Source organism: Camelina sativa, chromosome 8, assembly GCF_030686135.1.
Source record: "Camelina sativa cultivar CO46 ecotype springtype chromosome 8, ASM3068613v1".
Lineage (NCBI taxonomy): Eukaryota > Viridiplantae > Streptophyta > Magnoliopsida > Brassicales > Brassicaceae > Camelina > Camelina sativa.
Genome location: NC_141887.1, coordinates 13,333,184 through 13,358,854, shown reverse-complemented (window position 1 = coordinate 13,358,854; position 25,671 = coordinate 13,333,184). Strand labels below are relative to the sequence as shown.

The 25,671-nt window shown below is 36.8% G+C and overlaps 1 non-coding gene across 1 annotated transcript; it reads right to left on the bottom strand.

Moving 5' to 3' along the window:
- Positions 1-853: 853 nt before the first annotated feature.
- Positions 854-960, bottom strand: LOC147940046 (small nucleolar RNA R71). The gene has a single exon (XR_015564948.1). It is a non-coding gene; the product is annotated as a small nucleolar RNA R71 (small nucleolar RNA).
- Between the last annotated feature and the right edge of the window lie 24,711 nt (positions 961-25,671).

Below are 25,671 nucleotides of genomic sequence, written 5' to 3'. Positions count from 1 at the left end.
CATTCATATCTCACCATTGCATACATCATCATTCACACCACAAAATAAACTTGTTTCAATTTGGCGCCGTTGCCCATTTGAGTGTGTTTTTGTGACATTTAGGATCCATATTAGTCTAAGATTAAGTTCTTTTATAAGCTTGTGAGGTTGCTGTACTCGAATCTTCTGTTTCTGGGTTGAAGTTCCATTTCAGGTACCACTCGACCGTGTCGTGATCGAGCACCTGCTCGAGCCAAAAGCCGGATCTCTATAACCATCATTTTCCAGTCGACTTGACCTCCTACTTGAGCCTGTGCTCAGTCGCTTGCCTAGCAAAAATCGTTTGTGTCTGTTAATGCACACAAGGTCTAAAGGAAAGGACAATCTTCTTAGGCCTATTGACAACATCAACAAAAAGACCAAGGGTTTAGGAGCTAAGCAAAGGAGAGTTGTTCAGCAACAACAAGAGGTTATAGTAGCTATGGATCAACAGGATCAGGTTCAGAGACCAAGGAACATTGGTGCTGGAGATGCACCCAACACTCACAACCAAAGAGCTGGCATTGTGCCACCAACTGTTGCCAACAACAACTTTGAGATCAAGAGTGGATTGATCTCAATGATTCAGGCCAATAAATTCCATGGATTGCCTATGGAGGATCCACTAGATCATCTTGATGAGTTTGACAGAATCTGTGGTCTTACCAAGATCAATGGAGTAAGTGAAGATGGTTTCAAGCTGAGGTTGTTCCCTTTCTCACTTGGGGACAAGGCTCATTTATGCGAAAAGACTCTCCCTACTGGTGCAATCACTACTTGGGATGCATGCAAGAAGGATTTCTTGGCCAAGTTTTTCTCCAATGCTAGGACAGCAAGACTAAGGAATGAGATCTCTGGATTTGCTCAAAGGAGTAATGAAAGCTTTTGTGAAGCTTGGGAGAGATTCAAGGGATACCAAACTCAATGTCCTCATCATGGTTTCAGTGTGGAGTCTTTGTTGAGCACATTGTATAGAGGAGTGCTTCCCAAGTTCAGAATGCTTCTTGATACAGCCTCCAATGGAAACTTCCTCAATAAGAATGTGGAAGAAGGCTGGGAGTTAGTAGAGAACCTTGCACAGTCTGATGGGAACTACAATGAGGACTATGACAGAACCATAAGGTCATCATCAACTGATCAAGAAGACAAGTACAAGAGGGATCTGAAAATGGTGAATGAAAAGCTTGATAGGATCTTACTAAGTCAGCAAAAGTCTATTCACTTTGTTAGTGAAGAGGAGCCTCCAGTTCAAGAGGGAGAGAATGAGTTTGCTGAGTTATGCTATATGCAAAACCAAGGAGGTTTCAAGGGTTATAACCAAGGAGGGTTTAGGAACAATAATCTGTCCTATAGGAGCACAAATGTGGCCAACCCACAAGATCAAGTCTACCCTCCTCAACAGCCTCAACAGCACCAAAACTATGTCCCCAAACAACAGCAACAGGTGTTCCAGCCCCAGTTGTGTCCCCCACCAGGGTTTCAGACTAACCAAGGCCAAGAACAAAATCTTAGAGCCATGGTACAACAGCTGTTGATTGGTCAAACACAAGGGAAGATAGAGGAAGCCAAACAGTTTGCTGAGCTAAACCAAAGGCTCACATCTCAATACAATGATCTGAATATGAAGTTTGAGGGTCTGAATTCCAGAGTTAAGTACATGGAGAGTAACATAGCCTCTTCTTCAGCTCCAAAACCCAACCAACTCCCTGGAAAAGCTGTCCAAAATCCAAGAGAGTTCACAGCCAAAGCCATTCAAGTTCATGAGGAAGAAGCCACTGGGGACAGTGCAGTTCAAGTTTGGGGGTATTCATTAGTTACTGAAGCCCCAAGTGATGTTTGTAACAAGCAATTGGAGCTCGCACCTGAGATCGACCATGGACTCGAGCAGCCACTCGATCGAGTGCGTGCTCGAGTGGTCGATCGAGCTGGACAGTCCGAGGCTGACAAACCTGCCAAGTACACTCCTCCTGCTTACAAGCCACCTCTTCCATTCCCAGGACGTTTCAAAGCACAAAAGATTAAGGAGCTTAGGGAAATCATTGAGAGAAAGGAGATGATGGCTAAGCAACAAGAGGAAGAGAAGGCTTTGAAGGAAGTGGTTGTGATTGAAGAAGCTGTGGTTGAGGAAGTGTTGGCCATACAAGAGATCACCATTGCTTACCAAGAAGAGGAGAGAGGACCTGCCTTGGAACAGTATGATCCATATCCTCTCTACAAAGACTTTTTGCTTGATTTGTCAAAGAAGAAGGCTGAAGCTCAAGATGAGAAGGATCTTGAGAACCTTGGAGGAGTGATCATTCCAATAAAGCTTAAGGATCCAGGGCCATTCTACTTGCCTTGCACAATCAGTTACCTCCACTACAATCAATGCCTTTGTGATTTGGGAGCTTCAACAAGTGTCATGCCATATTCCATAGCTCAAAAGCTTGGGAGAACTGACTTCAAATCTACTAAACTCCATGTGTGCCTAGCTGATGGGACAAATAGAGAGGTAGTTGGGAGGTTAGAGAATGTCCCAATCAAGATAGGAAGAGCAAGGATCCACACTGACTTTGTGGTGATAGAGATGGACAAGGAGCCTGAAGATCCAATCTTACTAGGGAGGCCATTCTTAGCTACTGTTGGAGCAGTTATTGATGTCAAAGAAGGTCTTGTGACCTTGAACATTGCTGAAGATGTAGTTATGAAGTTCAATATCTACAATCCAACCAACCTTCCCACCATTGATGACCAGCCTTTTACTATCAAGGACAAAGGTGGTCAAGAAGGGTTAAGTGATAAGGCAACTCCAAAAGCTGAGCTCCCACTTCAAGAGGATTCTGTGGAAAAGCTTAAGAGGTCAGTTCAAGAGTTGACTAGTATGGTTGAGGATCTTCAAGTAAAGCTGAACAAGAGGTCTTTGAGGAAAGCAAGACCAAGGCTCAAAATCAAGAAGAAATATGGTTTGTGTGCTAAGGGTGAGGTGATCAAGGATCAACTTCACAGTGACCAAGAGGTTCCAGGGAGGATTTCATCACCTCCTTGGTATCTAGATCAAGTCTAAGAAGGAAATCAAAGTCAAGCTTAGTGACTTTAAACAAGCTCACTAGGGAGGAAGTCCCTAAGGTATCCTTTGTAAATATGGTTTAATTTGTTAGTAGTTTTGATGTGTTTTCTTTTATGTTTTTGTTGGACAGGCTTTTTATTAAGAATGTAGTTGGGTAAGAAGAGATTTGGACTTGGGCAAGGAGGTTCGCAAGCCCACTCGACCAGGCCACGAGAGGTACTCGATCGAGCTGGGTAAGGATTAAGGCCCATTTGGTTTCCAAAGCTTCTAGAACGATCGAGTGGAGGGAGAAAAGGAAGAAAAATTTTGAAACTTCAAATTGGTCAAGGAGCTCGACCACGTGCTGGTCGAGTGTGGGGTCGAGTGGTAGCCAAAAAGCAGGTCAAAGATTCCCATTTCAAATTTGAATGGTATGGACGCTCCACCCTTGTCTCCTTGTCCCCTTAGCTTCTTTATATACTCCTAGCACGAGATCATACCTCTCACACTCTCTCATTTGCTCAAAATATCTAAATTCAAGCTTTAAAGTCTCTCTCAAGTTCATCTTTTGCTCAAAGCTTAGTTCTTTCTAGTTTTTGGGTCACTAACCTATTAACTTTAAGCTTTGAGTTTATTCCTCTCAGTTTTTGTTCAAAAATGTCTTCCAACAGCTGCAATCTCTAAGGGTCGTCATGATGTTGATTTAGAATCAAGAGAGGATGCTGGAAGGTCCACTCGACGTCCCACTCGAGCATGCACTCGACCGAGTGGCCGTCCGAGTGACCGACCGAGCCAGCGTGCGAGTTCCAGAAACCCAGCTGTTGAGGAAGATCCTGAGAGAACTGAATCAGAGGAGGAAAGGGAGCCAACACTCAGTGAGTTTATGAGGAGAGCAAGGGCCAAAGGAAAGAGGCCAGCTGTTGAGGTTGAACAAGAGGGGAGTGAAAGTGAGAGTGAGGAAGAAGAAAGTGAGGAAGAAGAACTAATGGATGATGGAGAAGCTGAGTCTTGTGGATTGTCAAAGAAGCAGCTTTATGATGCTTTCATGAGGATGGAGTTCTTGGGAACCAGATATCCACATAAGGAGACCATGGAGAAGCTTGCCATTGATGAAGATGTGGAGTGTCTCTTTGAGAAGAGCAGCCTTACCAAGTTCATGGGGCTTTGAATGGAGGGGTATAGAGAGGAAAGCTGTGAGTTCCTAGCCACTGTCAAGCTGCACACATATGTGAGGAAGGATGCTGTAGTAGGAGCTGGTCACATTTCTTTCACAATCAAAGGGAAGAAGCATGAGCTCTCAATGAAGAAGCTGGCTGATGTGTTTGGTTTTGAGGTTGGGAGCAATAGGAGCTTGATGGTTCCAAGAGAAGAACTGTATGCTGTGTGGGAAACCATTGGGGATAACAAGCTCTACTCATCCTCCAACTCCAAGAGCTCAAGGATTAGGAGCCCAGTCTTGAGGTACTACCACAAAGCTCTTGCCAACACCTTCTTTGCTAGGAAGGAAACTGGAAACATCAATGAGGGAGAGCTAAAGATGATTGACTTGGCTCTCAATGGAGTTCTTCTTCAAGCAAGGAATGGAACCATCATCCTTGGTAGCACTGTGGAGACTGATCTTGCAATGGTGCTTATAGACCATATGATATATTTGAGAAGTTGGGTAGGCAAGCTTGAGAACAAGGGTTCAAGACGAGCACTTACCATTGGAGGCATCATTAATCCAATTCTTCAAGCTGCTAACATTCCACTTAGAGGAGAAGGGGTCTCACCAAGATGGATTGACTCCAGCTACCTAACCTCTACACTCATCCTAGCCAAGGAGATGCATCAAGGAAACCATATCTTTAACTTTGAGCTGCCAACAGTTGGGAAGAAACAAGTGATCCTACCAAACAAAGAGCTCACTACCATTCAAGAAGGAGCCAACATTGATTTTTGGCCAGCTGATGAGTACTTATTTGATGGAGTAGTACAGCCTAGAGTTGATGCAGCTGGAGATGTAGAGATGGGTGATGGAGAGGAGCAGTTCTACTTTGAGAACTATGAGCCCAATCCAAGGGATAGTAGAGGAGTGAGAGAGCATAGCAAGAGGTTGACATTGCTGCAAAAGTGGAACAAATGGCATGGGAAGAGGTTTGACAAGCTCAAGAAGAAGGTGACCAACATGGCTAAGTCCATTAGAGGCCTGAAGAAGGAAGTTGCTGACTTGAAGAGTGGAAACTCTTCACCAACTCCATCAAGCCCTTTGAGGAGGAGTGGCTCAACTAGAGCACTTTCAAGAGTTGCAAACCCTGTGGAACCAGCTAGGGCTTCAATGTGTGAGCCAAATCAGAGGAAGAGGAGCTCAAGTACCCGAGAACAACAGTTTTCGAGGCACTCGACCGGGTCACTCGAGCACCCACTCGACCGAGCACCTTGGAGCCACTCGACCGAGTTCCAGCCTAGACTACCATTTGGCTTCCCACCTCCAGCTGCTTATCCAGGCTATCCAGGTTACCCCCCCCCATACCACCCCAATACTTTATGGATCCAGCACTATACCATCAGTACCAGCAGTACCAGACTCAAGATATGGAGACTCGCGGTCCAGCTCGACCCCCCCCCCCACTCAGACATGCACTCGACCGAGTCACGGTCGATTGGCATTGTCGAGCTGCCCCAATCACCTTCCTCCAGTCACCAGCAGGACCCCAGCTACACCTTTGATAGTATGCAGGAGGATGTGGACAGCTTCTTCTCCAATCCTTGAGGTAACATTATCACCTTACCATTGTATATACCATAGCATTTCATATGTTGTGTTTTGTTTTAAGTCTTGAATCCTCAAGCAAATTTCTTTCACACAAGGGACTGTGTGATTTAAGTTTGGGGGAGGGTTTGAGATAGCATTTGATGTTGTGTTTTGTTTTCTTATTTCAAATTTTTATCATCATCATGTTAGCACTTGCATAATCATCTAAGGCATAGGAAAACCATAAAAATTTGAAATTTTTTTGCAAAAATCTTTATAAAAAAAGAGTGTTCATGTAGTTTGCATTGCATATTTAAGAGTTTTGTTTAGCATATAGGACTGTTTGCATTAGGGATCTATAATAAGTTTTTCCTTGTTAGCTTGCTTAATTCACTAGACTAGGATCAATGCCCAAGTTAATAGTACTTTGATGCTAGTTGAGTGGTTAGAAGCATAAGATTGAACCAAGCCTTGAATTCCTGAATTGCATTTGGTCTAAATTGAAGCATGTTGTGATTTGATACCATTTCCTATCTATAAGAACCTAATATTGACTGTTAATTATCAATGTATGCATTGCTTTAAACTCATGGATACCATATACTTATTTGGATCATCTTTCTCCTTTTGCCACTCTTGTTGATCCAAGTAGCTGATTTCACTTTTAAATCAGTTTCCCTACCCCTAACCAAACCTTCTTTCAAGCCATGTTTATTCTTGTGTGTGTGAGGCCTATTTTTGGGATTGAGCTTGGTAGAAAGTGTTAGGTTTGAACTGACAAGAGTAAAGCCTTGTGTAGTTCTAGTTTGCATTTTTCAAACTAGATAGGACTAGGTGGTTCACTTGTTGGGTTTGGGACTTGGCTGTTATGAAAAGAAAAGAGGAAAAAGAGAAAGAAAAGAGGGTAGAGTCTTTAAGAGGAACAGTAACAAAGCTGTTTACAGCTTTGAATCAATGTTTTCTCGGTTTAAGCCTCTTTTGGGATATAACAGGTTTATGTTTTGTCTAAACACTCCAAAGTCATCCCAAACACTTACAATTAGTCAAATGCATTCGATTGTCACACATTCTGACCATAGAAACAGTAACAAAGCTGTTTACTTCTTCGAATCAATGTTTTCTCAGTTTTAGCCTGTTTCGGGACAAAATGGGTATAAGTGTTGTCTAAACAGTTCAAATTCAACCCGAAGTCTTGTAATTAGTCAAATGCTTTGGATTTTTAGATATTTTGACCCTATAAGCATTAACAAAGCTGTTTACTGATTCAAATCAATGTTTTCCTTGTTTTAGCTTGTTTTCTCGGTTTAAGCCTGTTTTGGGATAAAACAGGTTTATGTGATGTCTAAACACTCCAAATTCATCACGAACTCTTACAATTAGTCAAATGAATTGGATTGTCACACATTCTCACCCAGAAAAATTAAAAATGTTATTGACTACTTCAAATCAATATTTTCTCGGTTTTACCCTCTTTCGGGACAAAATGCGTATAATTGTTGTCTAAACACTTCATATTCAACCCGAACTCTTATAATTAGTCAAATGCATTGGATAGTTACATATTTTGACCCTAGAAACAGTAACAAAGCTGTTTACTGCTTCGAATCAAAGTTTTCTCAGTTTTAGCCTGTTTCGGGACAAAATGGGTATAAGTGTTGTCTAAACAGTTCAAATTCAACCTGATCTCTTGTAATTAGTCAAATGCTCTCGATTGTTACATATTTTGACCCTATAAACATTAACAAAGCTGTTTACTGATTCGAATCAATGTTTTCCTTATTTTAGCCTGTTTTCTTGGTTTAAGCCTGTTTTGGGATAAAACAGGTTTATGTGATGTCTAAACACTCCAAGTTCATCACGAACTCTGACAATTAGTCAAATGAATTGGATTGTCACACATTCTAACCCAGAAATAGTAACAAAGCTTTTTACAACTTCAAATCAATGTTTTCTCGGTTTTAGCCTATTAAGGGACAAAATGGGTATAATTGTTGTCTAAATACTTCAAATTCAACCTGAACTCTTATAATTAGTCAAATGCATTGGATTGTTACATATTTTGACCCTAGAAATAGTAACAAAGCTTTTTACTGCTTCGAATCAATGTTTTATCGGTTTAACCTTGTTTGGGGATAAAGCAGGTTTAAGTGTTGTCTTATGATGTTCATATATTTTACCATGTTTTCCCTTAGTTTATTCACATCTTTTGCATCTTTTGCTAGCCATTTTCATCATTATTGTGTAGCTTTAGGACTAATCATGCATTAGAGTTTAGTTGCATTGCATTTGCATCTTTTCATGCATAAACAGGTGATTTTGGAGCTTAAGGAGCATGGAAACAATCCTGAGGAGAAGTGAAGCAATCTTGAAGGGAAAGCAAGAGAGTTAAGGCTGAAGAACCAAGGTCCAGAGTCCAACTCGACCAAGCACTCGACCGAGTGGGTAGATGGACTCGACCGAGTGGAGTGTGCACGAGAGAAGCCAGCTCGACCATGGACTCGACCGAGCACTGGTCGAGTTGACCGAGCCGTTGACTACTTTGACTTTTTCTATTTTTAGGGCTTCCACCTCCTCACCTATATAAGGCCTTGTACCTGCAGCCACCAAAGTGTGCAACTTTTTAGATATTCCCTAAACCTAGTTTTTACCTTTTTTAGTTTTATTCCTTTTGCATTTTTATTTTTAAGATCTTGTACTTCCTTATGAAAGAAGACTAGATTCTTATATTTTGTTGGTTCTATAACTTTCAAGATATTGAGAATTTGAGTTTCATCCTTTCATCAATATTGAAGATCTTTGTTTAATCTTTCTGATAATGCAAGTTTCAATATTTTCTGGGTTTTTGACTTTGATCACCATGTATTGTTGTGAGTAGTTTCCTTAGGATCTTGAGGATGGGTTAGGATGGATTGATCTTGTGGTTTGTGTGACTTGGTCAAGCTTGATTGTTGTAGATCTCTTCTAGGGTAGATGATCTTAATGCTGATTCTATATCTGAGAGGGTAGAGTCTGATTTCAAGCTTCTTAGCATCACACCAATGTTTAGGAAGCATAGATAAGGCTAGATCTAGAGCTTACCATTAGGCTTGCTAAAAGATTAGAGGTCTTGTTTGGTTTGAGATGTATTGCTTAATGCCTGCTTGTGTAGATTCTTTACTGTGTGAGAACAAGTCTAGAATTGCATAGGTTTGATTGTTTCTTGACCATGAGAGTGGGAGAAACTTGTCTTAGATTAATATGTCTAGAGGTTAGCTCAAAGTTTGCTTGAGATTTGTTGACCAAGTTAGATAACCACAATGATTAGTCCATCCCATGAATCCATCCTCAGGACCTTCTTTGTTTATTGAAATCTTAGTCTTAATCATGTTGCTTGCTTGTTGTTTGATTGGATTTAGCATTACTCTGTTTTTATTGCATTGCTCTGTTTCTGCGTCTAGTCTAGCTCGACCACCCACTCGATCTACACTCGGTCGAGTGCTGCTAGAGTTCATCCCCAGAACTCCGTGTCTATGATTTGTGTTTGTCTTGTTTCATTCTTGTTTCATTCCAGTTGCATACATTTAGTTTTCAGTTCATTAATTGTCTTGCATTAGTTCATTAGTAGTAGTCTCTGTTTCTGTTCTTGCTTTATCACTGTTTCAATCATTCAGTTTCATTTGCATCTAGTTGTTAGTTCTTGTAGTTTATTTTCTGCATTTTACATTTTCTTCCTAGGATTGTTAGTGACAAACAATCTTTACATTTGTCTTAACTTAGATTCATATGCATATCTTAATTGTTCACAAACACTCATTTAGGATTGATACCTCTTGTACTGCAATAGCATAAGGGGAATTGAAACACCCATCCATCATTCCATTCATATCTCACCATTGCATACATCATCATTCACACCACAAAATAAACTTGTTTCATCTTAACACTCCAAATTCATCCCAAACACTTACAATTAGTCAAATGCATTCGATTGTCACACATTCTGACCCTAGAAACAGTAACAAAACTGTTTACTGCTTCGAATCAATGTTTTCTCTGTTTTAGCCTGTTTCGAGACAAAATGGGTGCAAGTGTTGTCTAAACACTCCAAATTCAACCCGAACTCTTATAATTAGTCAAATGCATTGGATTGTTACATATTTTGACCCTAGAAACAGTAACTAAGCTGTTTAATGTTTCGAATCAATGTTTTCTTGGTTTTAGCCTGTATTCTCGGTTTAAGCCTGTTTTGGGATAAAACAGGTTTAAGTGTTGTCTAAGCACTCCAAATTCATCCCAAACTCTTACAATTAGTCAAATGCATTGGATTGACACATATTAGTCAAATGCATTGGATTGACCCTAGAAACAGTAACAAAGCTGTTCACTACTTCAAATCAATGTTTTCTCGGTTTTAGCCTGTTTCGGGACAAAAATGGGTATAATTGTTGTCTAAACACTCTAAATTCAACCCGAACTCTTATAATTAGTCAAATTCAATGGATTGTTACATATTTTGACCCTAGAAACAGTAACAAAGCTGTTTACAGCTTTGAATCAATGTTTTCTCGGTTTAAGCCAGTTTTGGGATATAACAGGTTTAATTTTTTGTCTAAACATTCCAAATTCATCCCAAACACTTACAATTAGTCAAATGCATTCGATTGTCACACATTCTGACCCTAGAAACAGTAACAAAGCTGTTTACTTCTTCGAATCAATGTTTTCTCAGTTTTAGCCTGTTTCGGGACAAAATGGGTATAAGTGTTGTCTAAACAGTTCAAATTCAACCCGAAGTCTTGTAATTAGTCAAATGCTTTGGTTTTTTAGATATTTTGACGCTATAACCATTAACAAAGCTGTTTACTGATTCGAATCAATGTTTTCCTTGTTTTAGCTTGTTTTCTCGGTTTAAGCCTATTTTGGGATAAAACAGGTTTATGTGATGTCTAAACACTCCAAATTCATCACGAACTCTTACAATTAGTTGAATGAATTGGACTGTCACACATTCTAACCCAGAAACAGTATCAAAGCTTTTTACAACTTCAAATCAATGTTTTCTCGGTTTTAGACTGTTAAGGGACAAAATGGGTATAATTGTTGTCTAAACACTTCAAATTCAACCCGAACTCTTATAATTAGTCAAATGCATTGGATTGTTACATATTTTGACCCTAGAAACAGTAACAAAGCTGTTTACTGCTTCGAATCAAAGTTTTCTCAGTTTTAGCCTGTTTCGGGACAAAATGGGTATAAGTGTTGTCTAAACTGTTCAAATTCAACCTGATCTCTTGTAATTAGTCAAATGCTCTGGATTGTTACATATTTTGACCCTATAAACATTAACAATGCTGTTTACTGATTCGAATCAATGTTTTCCTTATTTTAGCCTGTTTTCTTGGTTTAAGCCTGTTTTGGGATAAAACAGGTTTATGTGATGTCTAAACACTCCAAGTTCATCACGAACTCTGACAATTAGTCAAATGAATTGGATTGTCACACATTCTAACCCAGAAACAGTAACAAAGCTTTTTACAACTTCAAATCAATGTTTTCTCGGTTTTAGCCTATTAAGGGAGAAAATGGGTATAATTGTTGTCTAAATACTTCAAATTCAACCCGAACTCTTATAATTAGTCAAATCCATTGGATTGTTACATATTTTGACCCTAGAAACAGTAACAAAGCTGTTTACTGCTTCGAATCAATGTTTTATCGGTTTAACCTTGTTTTGGGATAAAGCAGGTTTAAGTGTTGTCTTAACACTCCAAATTCATCCCAAACACTTACAATTAGTCAAATGCATTCGATTGTCACACATTCTGACCCTAGAAACAGTAACAAAGCTGTTTACTGCTTCGAATCAATGTTTTCTCGGTTTTAGCCTGTTTCGAGACGAAATGGGTGTAAGTGTTGTCTAAACACTCCAAATTCAACCCGAACTCTTATAATTAGTCAAATGCATTGGATTATTACATATTTTGACTCTATAAACAGTAACAAAGCTGTTTCATGTTTCGAATCAATGTTTTCTTGGTTTTAGCCTGTTTTCTCGGTTTAAGCCTGTTTTGGGATAAAACAGGTTTATGTGAAGTCTAAACACTCCAAATTCATCACGAACTCTTACAATTATTCAAATGAATTGGATTGTCACACATTCTCACCCAGAAACATTAACAATGTTATTGACTACTTCAAATCAATATTTTCTCGGTTTTACCCTCCTTCGGGACAAAATGGGTTTAAGTGTTGTCTAAACACTCCAAATTCATCTCAAACACTTACAATTAGTCAAATGCATTCGATTGTCACACATTCTAACCCTAGAAACAGTAACAAAGCTGTTTACTGCTTCGAATCAATGTTTTCTCGGTTTTAGCCTATTTCGGGACAAAATGGGTATAATTGTTTTCTAAACACTTTAAATTCAACCCGAACTCTTATAATTAGTCAAATGCATTGGATTGTTACATAATTTGACCCTAGAAACAGTAACAAAGCTGTTTACTGCTTCGAATCAATGTTCTCTGGGTTTAAGCCTGTTTTGGGATAAAACAGGTTTAAGTGTTGTCTAAACACTCCAAATTCATCCCAAACACTTATAATTAGTCAAATGCATTCGATTGTCACACATTCTGACCCTAGAAACAGTAACAAAGCTGTTTACTGCTTCGAATCAATGTTTTCTCAGTTTTAGCCTGTTTCGGGACAAAATGGGTATAAGTGTTGTCTAAATAGTTCAAATTCAACCCGAACTCTTGTAATTAGTCAAATGCTCTGGATTGTTACATATTTTGACCCTATAAACATTAACAAAGCCGTTTAATGATTTGAATCAATGTTTTCCTTCTTTTAGCCTGTTTTCTTGGTATAAGCCTGTTTTGGGATAAAACATGTTTATGTGATGTCTAAACACTCCAAATTCATTACGAACTCTTACAATTAGTCAAATGAATTGGATTATCACACATTCTAACCCAGAAACAGTAACAAAGCTTTTAACAACTTCAAATCAATGTTTTCTCGGTTTTAGCCTGTTCCGGGACAAAATGGGTATAATTGTTGTCTAAACACTTCAAATTCAACCCGAACTCTTATAATTAGTCCAATGCATTGGATTGTTACATATTTTGACCCTAGAAACAGTAACAAATCTGTTTACTCCTTCGAAACAATGTTTTATCGGTTTTAGCTTGTTTTGGGATAAAGAAGGTTTAAGTGAACCCTAAACACTCCAAATTCATCCCAAACACTTACAATTAGTCAAATGCATTGGATTGTCACACATTCTGACCCTAGAAACAGTAACAAAGCTGTTTACTGCTTCGAATCAATGTTTTGTCGGTTTTAGCTTGTTTCGAGACAAAATGGGTGTAAGTGTTGTCTAAACACTCCAAATTCAACCCGAACTCTTATAATTAGTCAAATGCATTGGATTGTTACATATTTTGACCCTAGAAACAGTAACGAAGCTGTTTAATGCTTCGAATCAATGTTTTTTTGGTTTTAGCCTGTTTTCTCGGTTTAAGCCTGTTTTAGGATAAAACAGGTTTAAGTGTTGTCAAAACACTCCAAATTCATCCCAAACTCTTACAATTAGTCAACTTCATTGGATTGACACACATTCTAACCCAGAAACAGTAACAAAGCTTTTTACAACTTCAAATCAATGTTTTCTCGGTTTTACCATATTTCGGGACAAATTGGGTATAATTTTTGGCTAAACACTTCAAATTCAAACCGAACTCTTATAATTAGTCATATTCATTGGATTGTTACATATTTTGACCCTAGAAACAGTAACAACGCTGTTTACTGCTTCGAATCAATGTTTTCTTGGTTTAAGCCTGCTTTGGGATATAACGGGTTTAAGTGTTGTCAAACACTCCAAATTCATCCCAAACACTTACAATTAGTCAAATGCATTCGATTGTCACACGTTCTGACCCTAGAAACAGTAACAAAGCTGTTTACTGCTTCAAATCAACGTTTTCTCAGTTTTTGCCTGTTTTGGGACAAAATGGGTATAAATGTTGTCTAAACAGTTCAAACTCAACCCGAACTCTTGTAATTAGTCAAATGCTTTGGATTGTTAGATATTTTGACCCTATAAACATTAACAAAACAGGTTTAAGTGTTGTTTAAACACTCCAAATTCATCCCAAACACTTACAATTAGTCAAATGCATTCGATTGTCACACATTCTGACCCTAGAAACAGTAACAAAGCTGTTTACTGCTTCGAATCAATGTTTTCTCGGTTTTAGCCTATTTCGGGACAAAATGGGTATAATTGTTTTCTAAACACTTTAAATTCAACCCGAACTCTTATAATTAGTCAAATGCATTGGATTGTTACATAATTTGACCCTAGAAACAGTAACAAAGCTGTTTACTGCTTCGAATCAATGTTCTCTGGGTTTAAGCCTGTTTTGGGATAAAACAGGTTTAAGTGTTGTCTAAACACTCCAAATTCATCCCAAACACTTATAATTAGTCAAATGCATTCGATTGTCACACATTCTGACCCTAGAAACAGTAACAAAGCTGTTTACTGCTTCGAATCAATGTTTTCTCAGTTTTAGCCTGTTTCGGGACAAAATGGGTATAAGTGTTGTCTAAATAGTTCAAATTCAACCCGAACTCTTGTAATTAGTCAAATGCTCTGGATTGTTACATATTTTGACCCTATAAACATTAACAAAGCTGTTTACTGATTTGAATCAATGTTTTCCTTCTTTTAGCCTGTTTTCTTGGTATAAGCCTGTTTTGGGATAAAACATGTTTATGTGATGTCTAAACACTCCAAATTCATTACGAACTCTTACAATTAGTCAAATGAATTGGATTATCACACATTCTAACCCAGAAACAGTAACAAAGCTTTTAACAACTTCAAATCAATGTTTTCTCGGTTTTAGCCTGTTCCGGGACAAAATGGGTATAATTGTTGTCTAAACACTTCAAATTCAACCCGAACTCTTATAATTAGTCAAATGCATTGGATTGTTACATATTTTGACCCTAGAAACAGTAACAAAGCTGTTTACTGCTTCGAATCAAAGTTTTCTCAGTTTTAGCCTGTTTCGGGACAAAATGGGTATAAGTGTTGTCTAAACTGTTCAAATTCAACCTGATCTCTTGTAATTAGTCAAATGCTCTGGATTGTTACATATTTTGACCCTATAAACATTAACAAAGCTGTTTACTGATTCGAATCAATGTTTTCCTTATTTTAGCCTGTTTTCTTGGTTTAAGCTTGTTTTGGGATAAAACAGGTTTATGTGATGTCTAAACACTCCAAGTTCATCACGAACTCTGACAATTAGTCAAATGAATTGGATTGTCACACATTCTAACCCAGAAACAGTAACAAAGCTTTTTACAACTTCAAATCAATGTTTTCTCGGTTTTAGCCTATTAAGGGAGAAAATGGGTATACTTGTTGTCTAAATACTTCAAATTCAACCCGAACTCTTATAATTAGTCAAATCCATTGGATTGTTACATATTTTGACCCTAGAAACAGTAACAAAGCTGTTTACTGCTTCGAATCAATGTTTTATCGGTTTAACCTTGTTTTGGGATAAAGCAGGTTTAAGTGTTATCTTAACACTCCAAATTCATCCCAAACACTTACAATTAGTCAAATGCATTCGATTGTCACACATTCTGACCCTAGAAACAGTAACAAAGCTGTTTACTGCTTCGAATCAATGTTTTCTCGGTTTTAGCCTGTTTCGAGACGAAATGGGTGTAAGTGTTGTCTAAACACTCCAAATTCAACCCGAACTCTTATAATTAGTCAAATGCATTGGATTATTACATATTTTGACTCTATAAACAGTAACGAAGCTGTTTCATGTTTCGAATCAATGTTTTCTTGGTTTTAGCCTGTTTTCTCGGTTTAAGCCTGTTTTGGGATAAAACAGGTTTATGTGAAGTCTAAACACTCCAAATTCATCACGAACTCTTACAATTATTCAAATGAATTGGATTGTCACACATTCTCACCCAGAAACATTAACACTGTTATTGACTACTTCAAATCAATATTTTCTCGGTTTTACCCTCCTTCGGGACAAAATGGGTTTAAGTGTTGTCTAAACACTCCAAATTCATCTCAAACACTTACAATTAGTCAAATGCATTCGATTGTCACACATTCTGACCCTAGAAACAGTAACAAAGCTGTTTACTGCTTCGAATCAATGTTTTCTCGGTTTTAGCCTATTTCGGGACAAAATGGGTATAATTGTTTTCTAAACACTTTAAATTCAACCCGAACTCTTATAAGTAGTCAAATGCATTGGATTGTTACATAATTTGACCCTAGAAACAGTAACAAAGCTGTTTACTGCTTCGAATCAATGTTCTCTGGGTTTAAGCCTGTTTTGGGATAAAACAGGTTTAAGTGTTGTCTAAACACTCCAAATTCATCCCAAACACTTATAATTAGTCAAATGCATTCGATTGTCACACATTCTAACCCTAGAAACAGTAACAAAGCTGTTTACTGCTTCGAATCAATGTTTTCTCAGTTTTAGCCTGTTTCGGGACAAAATGGGTATAAGTGTTGTCTAAATAGTTCAAATTCAACCCGAACTCTTGTAATTAGTCAAATGCTCTGGATTGTTATATATTTTGACCCTATAAACATTAACAAAGCCGTTTACTGATTTGAATCAATGTTTTCCTTCTTTTAGCCTGTTTTCTTGGTATAAGCCTGTTTTGGGATAAAACATGTTTATGTGATGTCTAAACACTCCAAATTCATTACGAACTCTTACAATTAGTCAAATGAATTGGATTATCACACATTCTAACCCAGAAACAGTAACAAAGCTTTTAACAACTTCAAATCAATGTTTTCTCGGTTTTAGCCTGTTCCGGGACAAAATGGGTATAATTGTTGTCTAAACACTTCAAATTCAACCCGAACTCTTATAATTAGTCCAATGCATTGGATTGTTACATATTTTGACCCTAGAAACAGTAACAAATCTGTTTACTCCTTCGAAACAATGTTTTATCGGTTTTAGCTTGTTTTGGGATAAAGCAGGTTTAAGTGAACCCTAAACACTCCAAATTCATCCCAAACACTTACAATTAGTCAAATGCATTGGATTGTCACACATTCTGACCCTAGAAACAGTAACAAAGCTGTTTACTGCTTCGAATTAATGTTTTGTCGGTTTTAGCTTGTTTCGAGACAAAATGGGTGTAAGTGTTGTCTAAACACTCCAAATTCAACCCGAACTCTTATAATTAGTCAAATGCATTGGATTGTTACATATTTTGACCCTAGAAACAGTAACGAAGCTGTTTAATGCTTCGAATCAATGTTTTTTTGGTTTTAGCCTGTTTTCTCGGTTTAAGCCTGTTTTAGGATAAAACAGGTTTAAGTGTTGTCAAAACACTCCAAATTCATCCCAAACTCTTACAATTAGTCAACTTCATTGGATTGACACACATTCTAACCCAGAAACAGTAACAAAGCTTTTTACAACTTCAAATCAATGTTTTCTCGGTTTTACCATATTTCGGGACAAATTGGGTATAATTTTTGGCTAAACACTTCAAATTCAAACCGAACTCTTATAATTAGTCATATTCATTGGATTGTTACATATTTTGACCCTAGAAACAGTAACAACGCTGTTTACTGCTTCGAATCAATGTTTTCTTGGTTTAAGTCTGCTTTGGGATATAACAGGTTTAAGTGTTGTCAAACACTCCAAATTCATCCCAAACACTTACAATTAGTCAAATGCATTCGATTGTCACACGTTCTGACCCTAGAAACAGTAACAAAGCTGTTTACTGCTTCAAATCAACGTTTTCTCAGTTTTTGCCTGTTTTGGGACAAAATGGGTATAAATGTTGTCTAAACAGTTCAAACTCAACCCGAACTCTTGTAATTAGTCAAATGCTTTGGATTGTTAGATATTTTGACCCTATAAACATTAACAAAACAGGTTTAAGTGTTGTTTAAACACTCCAAATTCATCCCAAACACTTACAATTAGTCAAATGCATTCGATTGTCACACATTCTGACCCTAGAAACAGTAACAAAGCTGTTTACTGCTTCGAATCAATGTTTTCTCGGTTTTAGCCTATTTCGGGACAAAATGGGTATAATTGTTTTCTAAACACTTTAAATTCAACCCGAACTCTTATAATTAGTCAAATGCATTGGATTGTTACATAATTTGACCCTAGAAACAGTAACAAAGCTGTTTACTGCTTCGAATCAATGTTCTCTGGGTTTAAGCCTGTTTTGGGATAAAACAGGTTTAAGTGTTGTCTAAACACTCCAAATTCATCCCAAACACTTATAATTAGTCAAATGCATTCGATTGTCACACATTCTGACCCTAGAAACAGTAACAAAGCTGTTTACTGCTTCGAATCAATGTTTTCTCAGTTTTAGCCTGTTTCGGGACAAAATGGGTATAAGTGTTGTCTAAATAGTTCAAATTCAACCCGAACTCTTGTAATTAGTCAAATGCTCTGGATTGTTACATATTTTGACCCTATAAACATTAACAAAGCTGTTTACTGATTTGAATCAATGTTTTCCTTCTTTTAGCCTGTTTTCTTGGTATAAGCCTGTTTTGGGATAAAACATGTTTATGTGATGTCTAAACACTCCAAATTCATTACGAACTCTTACAATTAGTCAAATGAATTGGATTATCACACATTCTAACCCAGAAACAGTAACAAAGCTTTTAACAACTTCAAATCAATGTTTTCTCGGTTTTAGCCTGTTCCGGGACAAAATGGGTATAATTGTTGTCTAAACACTTCAAATTCAACCCGAACTCTTATAATTAGTCAAATGCATTGGATTGTTACATATTTTGACCCTAGAAACAGTAACAAAGCTGTTTACTGCTTCGAATCAAAGTTTTCTCAGTTTTAGCCTGTTTCGGGACAAAATGGGTATAAGTGTTGTCCAAACTGTTCAAATTCAACCTGATCTCTTGTAATTAGTCAAATGCTCTGGATTGTTACATATTTTGACCCTATAAACATTAACAAAGCTGTTTACTGATTCGAATCAATGTTTTCCTTATTTTAGCCTGTTTTCTTGGTTTAAGCCTGTTTTGGGATAAAACAGGTTTATGTGATGTCTAAACACTCCAAGTTCATCACGAACTCTGACAATTAGTCAAATGAATTGGATTGTCAAACATTCTAACCCAGAAACAGTAACAAAGCTTTTTACAACTTCAAATCAATGTTTTCTCGGTTTTAGCCTATTAAGGGAGAAAATGGGTATAATTGTTGTCTAAATACTTCAAATTCAACCCGAACTCTTATAATTAGTCAAATCCATTGGATTGTTACATATTTTGACCCTAGAAACAGTAACAAAGCTGTTTACTGCTTCGAATCAATGTTTTATCGGTTTAACCTTGTTTTGGGATAAAGCAGGTTTAAGTGTTGTCTTAACACTCCAAATTCATCCCAAACACTTACAATTAGTCAAATGCATTCGATTGTCACACATTCTGACCCTAGAAACAGTAACAAAGCTGTTTACTGCTTCGAATCAATGTTTTCTCGGTTTTAGCCTGTTTCGAGACGAAATGGGTGTAAGTGTTGTCTAAACACTCCAAATTCAACCCGAACTCTTATAATTAGTCAAATGCATTGGATTATTACATATTTTGACTCTATAAACAGTAACGAAGCTGTTTCATGTTTCGAATCAATGTTTTCTTGGTTTTAGCCTGTTTTCTCGGTTTAAGCCTGTTTTGGGATAAAACAGGTTTATGTGAAGTCTAAACACTCCAAATTCATCACGAACTCTTACAATTATTCAAATGAATTGGATTGTCACACATTCTCACCCAGAAACATTAACAATGTTATTGACTACTTCAAATCAATATTTTCTCGGTTTTACCCTCCTTCGGGACAAAATGGGTTTAAGTGTTGTCTAAACACTCCAAATTCATCTCAAACACTTACAATTAGTCAAATGCATTCGATTGTCACACATTCTGACCCTAGAAACAGTAACAAAGCTGTTTACTGCTTCGAATCAATGTTTTCTCGGTTTTAGCCTATTTCGGGACAAAATGGGTATAATTGTTTTCTAAACACTTTAAATTCAACCCGAACTCTTATAATTAGTCAAATGCATTGGATTGTTACATAATTTGACCCTAGAAACAGTAACAAAGCTGTTTACTGCTTCGAATCAATGTTCTCTGGGTTTAAGCCTGTTTTGGGATAAAACAGGTTTAAGTGTTGTCTAAACACTCCAAATTCATCCCAAACACTTATAATTAGTCAAATGCATTCGATTGTCACACATTCTGACCCTAGAAACAGTAACAAAGCTGTTTACTGCTTCGAATCAATGTTTTCTCAGTTTTAGCCTGTTTCGGGACAAAATGGGTATAAGTGTTGTCTAAATAGTTCAAATTCAACCCGAACTCTTGTAATTAGTCAAATGCTCTGGATTGTTACATATTTTGACCCTATAAACATTAACAAAGCCGTTTACTGATTTGAATCAATGTTTTCCTTCTTTTAGCCTGTTTTCTTGGTATAAGCCTGTTTTGGGATAAAACATGTTTATGTGATGTCTAAACACTCCAAATTCATTACGAACTCTTACAATTAGTCAAATGAATTGGATTATCACACATTCTAACCCAGAAACAGTAACAAAGCTTTTAACAACTTCAAATCAATGTTTTCTCGGTTTTAGCCTGTTCCGGGACAAAATGGGTATAATTGTTGTCTAAACACTTCAAATTCAACCCGAACTCTTATAATTAGTCCAATGCATTGGATTGTTACATATTTTGACCCTAGAAACAGTAACAAATCTGTTTACTCCTTCGAAACAATGTTTTATCGGTTTTAGCTTGTTTTGGGATAAAGAAGGTTTAAGTGAACCCTAAACACTCCAAATTCATCCCAAACACTTACAATTAGTCAAATGCATTGGATTGTCACACATTCTGACCCTAGAAACAGTAACAAAGCTGTTTACTGCTTCGAATCAATGTTTTGTCGGTTTTAGCTTGTTTCGAGACAAAATGGGTGTAAGTGTTGTCTAAACACTCCAAATTCAACCCGAACTCTTATAATTAGTCAAATGCATTGGATTGTTACATATTTTGACCCTAGAAACAGTAACGAAGCTGTTTAATGCTTCGAATCAATGTTTTTTTGGTTTTAGCCTGTTTTCTCGGTTTAAGCCTGTTTTAGGATAAAACAGGTTTAAGTGTTGTCAAAACACTCCAAATTCATCCCAAACTCTTACAATTAGTCAACTTCATTGGATTGACACACATTCTAACCCAGAAACAGTAACAAAGCTTTTTACAACTTCAAATCAATGTTTTCTCGGTTTTACCATATTTCGGGACAAATTGGGTATAATTTTTGGCTAAACACTTCAAATTCAAACCGAACTCTTATAATTAGTCATATTCATTGGATTGTTACATATTTTGACCCTAGAAACAGTAACAACGCTGTTTACTGCTTCGAATCAATGTTTTCTTGGTTTAAGCCTGCTTTGGGATATAACGGGTTTAAGTGTTGTCAAACACTCCAAATTCATCCCAAACACTTACAATTAGTCAAATGCATTCGATTGTCACACGTTCTGACCCTAGAAACAGTAACAAAGCTGTTTACTGCTTCAAATCAACGTTTTCTCAGTTTTTGCCTGTTTTGGGACAAAATGGGTATAAATGTTGTCTAAACAGTTCAAACTCAACCCGAACTCTTGTAATTAGTCAAATGCTTTGGATTGTTAGATATTTTGACCCTATAAACATTAACAAAACAGGTTTAAGTGTTGTTTAAACACTCCAAATTCATCCCAAACACTTACAATTAGTCAAATGCATTCGATTGTCACACATTCTGACCCTAGAAACAGTAACAAAGCTGTTTACTGCTTCGAATCAATGTTTTCTCGGTTTTAGCCTATTTCGGGACAAAATGGGTATAATTGTTTTCTAAACACTTTAAATTCAACCCGAACTCTTATAATTAGTCAAATGCATTGGATTGTTACATAATTTGACCCTAGAAACAGTAACAAAGCTGTTTACTGCTTCGAATCAATGTTCTCTGGGTTTAAGCCTGTTTTGGGATAAAACAGGTTTAAGTGTTGTCTAAACACTCCAAATTCATCCCAAACACTTATAATTAGTCAAATGCATTCGATTGTCACACATTCTGACCCTAGAAACAGTAACAAAGCTGTTTACTGCTTCGAATCAATGTTTTCTCAGTTTTAGCCTGTTTCGGGACAAAATGGGTATAAGTGTTGTCTAAATAGTTCAAATTCAACCCGAACTCTTGTAATTAGTCAAATGCTCTGGATTGTTACATATTTTGACCCTATAAACATTAACAAAGCTGTTTACTGATTTGAATCAATGTTTTCCTTCTTTTAGCCTGTTTTCTTGGTATAAGCCTGTTTTGGGATAAAACATGTTTATGTGATGTCTAAACACTCCAAATTCATTACGAACTCTTACAATTAGTCAAATGAATTGGATTATCACACATTCTAACCCAGAAACAGTAACAAAGCTTTTAACAACTTCAAATCAATGTTTTCTCGGTTTTAGCCTGTTCCGGGACAAAATGGGTATAATTGTTGTCTAAACACTTCAAATTCAACCCGAACTCTTATAATTAGTCAAATGCATTGGATTGTTACATATTTTGACCCTAGAAACAGTAACAAAGCTGTTTACTGCTTCGAATCAAAGTTTTCTCAGTTTTAGCCTGTTTCGGGACAAAATGGGTATAAGTGTTGTCCAAACTGTTCAAATTCAACCTGATCTCTTGTAATTAGTCAAATGCTCTGGATTGTTACATATTTTGACCCTATAAACATTAACAAAGCTGTTTACTGATTCGAATCAATGTTTTCCTTATTTTAGCCTGTTTTCTTGGTTTAAGCCTGTTTTGGGATAAAACAGGTTTATGTGATGTCTAAACACTCCAAGTTCATCACGAACTCTGACAATTAGTCAAATGAATTGGATTGTCACACATTCTAACCCAGAAACAGTAACAAAGCTTTTTACAACTTCAAATCAATGTTTTCTCGGTTTTAGCCTATTAAGGGAGAAAATGGGTATAATTGTTGTCTAAATACTTCAAATTCAACCCGAACTCTTATAATTAGTCAAATCCATTGGATTGTTACATATTTTGACCCTAGAAACAGTAACAAAGCTGTTTACTGCTTCGAATCAAAGTTTTATCGGTTTAACCTTGTTTTGGGATAAAGCAGGTTTAAGTGTTGTCTTAACACTCCAAATTCATCCCAAACACTTACAATTAGTCAAATGCATTCGATTGTCACACATTCTGACCCTAGAAACAGTAACAAAGCTGTTTACTGCTTCGAATCAATGTTTTCTCGGTTTTAGCCTGTTTCGAGACGAAATGGGTGTAAGTGTTGTCTAAACACTCCAAATTCAACCCGAACTCTTATAATTAGTCAAATGCATTGGATTATTACATATTTTGACTCTATAAACAGTAACGAAGCTGTTTCATGTTTCGAATCAATGTTTTCTTGGTTTTAGCCTGTTTTCTGGGTTTAAGCCTGTTTTGGGATAAAACAGGTTTATGTGAAGTCTAAACACTCCAAATTCATCACGAACTCTTACAATTATTCAAATGAATTGGATTGTCACACATTCTCACCCAGAAACATTAACAATGTTATTGACTACTTCAAATCAATATTTTCTCGGTTTTACCCTCCTTCGGGACAAAATGGGTTTAAGTGTTGTCTAAACACTCCAAATTCATCTCAAACACTTACAATTAGTCAAATGCATTCGATTGTCACACATTCTGACCCTAGAAACAGTAACAAAGCTGTTTACTGCTTCGAATCAATGTTTTCTCGGTTTTAGCCTATTTCGGGACAAAATGGGTATAATTGTTTTCTAAACACTTTAAATTCAACCCGAACTCTTATAATTAGTCAAATGCATTGGATTGTTACATAATTTGACCCTAGAAACAGTAACAAAGCTGTTTACTGCTTCGAATCAATGTTCTCTGGGTTTAAGCCTGTTTTGGGATAAAACAGGTTTAAGTGTTGTCTAAACACTCCAAATTCATCCCAAACACTTATAATTAGTCAAATGCATTCGATTGTCACACATTCTGACCCTAGAAACAGTAACAAAGCTGTTTACTGCTTCGAATCAATGTTTTCTCAGTTTTAGCCTGTTTCGGGACAAAATGGGTATAAGTGTTGTCTAAATAGTTCAAATTCAACCCGAACTCTTGTAATTAGTCAAATGCTCTGGATTGTTACATATTTTGACCCTATAAACATTAACAAAGCCGTTTACTGATTTGAATCAATGTTTTCCTTCTTTTAGCCTGTTTTCTTGGTATAAGCCTGTTTTGGGATAAAACATGTTTATGTGATGTCTAAACACTCCAAATTCATTACGAACTCTTACAATTAGTCAAATGAATTGGATTATCACACATTCTAACCCAGAAACAGTAACAAAGCTTTTAACAACTTCAAATCAATGTTTTCTCGGTTTTAGCCTGTTCTGGGACAAAATGGGTATAATTGTTGTCTAAACACTTCAAATTCAACCCGAACTCTTATAATTAGTCCAATGCATTGGATTGTTACATATTTTGACCCTAGAAACAGTAACAAATCTGTTTACTCCTTCGAAACAATGTTTTATCGGTTTTAGCTTGTTTTGGGATAAAGCAGGTTTAAGTGAACCCTAAACACTCCAAATTCATCCCAAACACTTACAATTAGTCAAATGCATTGGATTGTCACACATTCTGACCCTAGAAACAGTAACAAAGCTGTTTACTGCTTCGAATCAATGTTTTGTCGGTTTTAGCTTGTTTCGAGACAAAATGGGTGTAAGTGTTGTCTAAACACTCCAAATTCAACCCGAACTCTTATAATTAGTCAAATGCATTGGATTGTTACATATTTTGACCCTAGAAACAGTAACGAAGCTGTTTAATGCTTCGAATCAATGTTTTTTTGGTTTTAGCCTGTTTTCTCGGTTTAAGCCTGTTTTAGGATAAAACAGGTTTAAGTGTTGTCAAAACACTCCAAATTCATCCCAAACTCTTACAATTAGTCAACTTCATTGGATTGACACACATTCTAACCCAGAAACAGTAACAAAGCTTTTTACAACTTCAAATCAATGTTTTCTCGGTTTTACCATATTTCGGGACAAATTGGGTATAATTTTTGGCTAAACACTTCAAATTCAAACCGAACTCTTATAATTAGTCATATTCATTGGATTGTTACATATTTTGACCCTAGAAATAGTAACAACGCTGTTTACTGCTTCGAATCAATGTTTTCTTGGTTTAAGCCTGCTTTGGGATATAACGGCTTTAAGTGTTGTCAAACACTCCAAATTCATCCCAAACACTTACAATTAGTCAAATGCATTCGATTGTCACACGTTCTGACCCTAGAAACAGTAACAAAGCTGTTTACTGCTTCAAATCAACGTTTTCTCAGTTTTTGCCTGTTTTGGGACAAAATGGGTATAAATGTTGTCTAAACAGTTCAAACTCAACCCGAACTCTTGTAATTAGTCAAATGCTTTGGATTGTTAGATATTTTGACCCTATAAACATTAACAAAACAGGTTTAAGTGTTGTTTAAACACTCCAAATTCATCCCAAACACTTACAATTAGTCAAATGCATTCGATTGTCACACATTCTGACCCTAGAAACAGTAACAAAGCTGTTTACTGCTTCGAATCAATGTTTTCTCGGTTTTAGCCTATTTCGGGACAAAATGGGTATAATTGTTTTCTAAACACTTTAAATTCAACCCGAACTCTTATAATTAGTCAAATGCATTGGATTGTTACATAATT